The 2,440-nt window shown below is 38.4% G+C and overlaps 1 non-coding gene across 1 annotated transcript; it reads left to right on the forward strand.

Moving 5' to 3' along the window:
- Positions 1 to 766: 766 nt before the first annotated feature.
- LOC127124956 (small nucleolar RNA R71) lies at positions 767 to 873 on the forward strand. The gene has a single exon (XR_007804427.1). It is a non-coding gene; the product is annotated as a small nucleolar RNA R71 (small nucleolar RNA).
- Positions 874 to 2,440: the final 1,567 nt, after the last annotated feature.

Below are 2,440 nucleotides of genomic sequence, written 5' to 3' on the forward strand. Positions count from 1 at the left end.
CCAGGGAATTGTCCTCCAGGTGTAGTCTGAGGGGCTTGGTTTAAAGCTACCTGAGAGATCTGGGTTTCAAGCATCTTGGTATGAGTAACTATTTGGTCAACCTTGGTTCCTAACTGAGTAATCAATTCGTTAACATGAATGTTTTGGTTCATGAACTCCTTGTTTTGTTGGGTTTTAGCGGTGATAAAAAATTTCCATAATTTTCTCAAGGCTCGACTTTGGTGGTACAGGTTGCATAGGTTGATTTGATCTAGGGGCTTGATAACTAGGTCTCGGAGGTGTATTATTTTGGATAAGGTTATTGTTTTTATAGGAGAAGTTCGGGTGATTCCTCCATCCAGGGTTATAAGTATTCGAGTATGGGTTCCCTTGGGTGTAGCTCACTTGCTCAGAGTGGGTTTCGTTTAATAGACTGCATTCTGCAGATTGGTGTCCTTTGGTTCCACATATCTCACAATCCGACGAAACTGCGGCTACAGTATTCGGGTTTATGCACATATGCTCGACTTTGAGGGCTAATGCGTCCATTTTAGCTTGCATCATGTCTATAGAGCTTAGTTCATGCACTCCTCCTTGGGCTTCCTTCTTCTCAACTGTCGCTCGTTCGACTCCCCATGATTGATGGTTTTGAGCCATATCTTCGATGAGGGCACTAGCTTCAGGATAAGGTTTCTTCATCAAAGCACCGCCTGCGGCAGCGTCGATGGTCATCTTTGTGTTGTAATGAAGTCCATTATAGAAGGTTTGAATGATTAACCAATTTTCTAAGCCATGATGTGGGCATGCTCGTAACAACTCTTTATATCTCTCCCAAGCTTCGAACAGCGATTCTCCTTGGTTTTGGGTAAATCTAGTTATATGGTTTCGAAGAATGGCGGTTTTACTCAGGGGGAAATATCTAGCAAGAAAAAATATTCTAAGGTTATCCCAAGTCGTAATGGAATTGGGTGGAATGGAATCTAACCATGATAGGGCTTTATCTTTGAGGGAAAAAGGAAATAATCTTAAACGTATTGCCTCAGGAGAAGCTTCATTGGTTTTAAAAGTGTCTGCTAATTGAAGAAATATTTTTAAATGTTGGTTTGGGTTCTCAGTAGCGAGACCCGCGAATTGTCTCTGTTGCACTAGTTGCAACAGGGATGGTTTAAGTTCAAAATTATTAGCTGGGATGGTTGGGTTTACTATACTAGAACTAGGTTCTTCATTAGATGGTTGAGCGAAATCTTTAAGAGGTCTTTGGTTTTGATCTTTGGCCATAGCTCTCTTAATTCTATGAAAGAATAAACGTGCGCGAGCGTAACATTCAAGTTCCGCCAGAGGGTATACTAAGCTTAAACTTCCGGTGCTGCGAGTTCTTCGCATTGACCGGCGAGAAAATAGCCTAAGTCTAAATGATATAACAACAGGAAAATGAAATTTGACGAAATTGGTCCCTGGCAACGGCGCCAAAAACTTGATGCGGTGTCTCGCAAGTATACGAACGCGTCAGAGTAATATAAAAGATTTTCGAATCCACAGAGACCAAGTGTCAATCTATCGTTATCTATTGTTATGGTGTTTATCAAAGGCAATCGAAATAGGTGTTTTCTTGGTGTGTGCAATGAAAAGTAAAGTATTGAAATAAAGATATAATTAATAAAGACATAGTCGAATGTAATTCACGTAATCAATTAATAATCCAAGTACTTGCTAATAGAGCTACTTATGGGCAATGTTTCCTACTTTGAAAAGAACTAATTTAACAGGAACTGTCGCTTTCGCGTATTCAGAACCGAGTTGTACTCCCTAATCAAACCCTCTTACTGTCACTTATAAAAAGGCGCGCATTGCGTTAGAGTAGTAAACCTATTTTTAAGAAATATAGTATCTTGACTAAGTTGAAAAGTATTATAACCTGGATTTCTTAACCAAAAGAGGTTCTTACGAACCAGACTCTAAACTTATAAACGCGTTCAAAAATAGTTTTAAAATCTCTTTTCTTCTTATGTTAAAAACTCCTAATGAACTAGACAAAGCGCTTTCGCTGTTTTTGAAATAGTTAAAAACAATTAAGTTTAAAAAGACGTTGGACGGCTTTCGATCTTACCCAACGGAATTAAAGTGCGGGAAAACTTAAGTTGAAAGTTAAAATAGCCCTTAAGTGTTTCTACGAACAATTGTACGGATTATCGGTTCAATTACGATCCTTACATTCTAACCTTATAGATTTAGTTAGACATGGTAAAGTAAAAGTGCATTAAAATAAATAAACGTAGTGCGAGTGCGGAAAGTAAATAAAAGTAGTGCGAGTGCGAGAAATAAATAATTTAAAGTGAGTGCGAGGAAATAAATAATTTAAAGCGAGTGCGAGGAAATAAATAATTTTAAGCGGGTGAGAGGAAATAAATCAAAGTAAAGCGAGTGCGGGAAATAAACGAAAGTAAAGCGAGTGCGGGAAATT

Source organism: Lathyrus oleraceus, chromosome 2 (genome assembly GCF_024323335.1).
Source record: "Lathyrus oleraceus cultivar Zhongwan6 chromosome 2, CAAS_Psat_ZW6_1.0, whole genome shotgun sequence".
Lineage (NCBI taxonomy): Eukaryota > Viridiplantae > Streptophyta > Magnoliopsida > Fabales > Fabaceae > Lathyrus > Lathyrus oleraceus.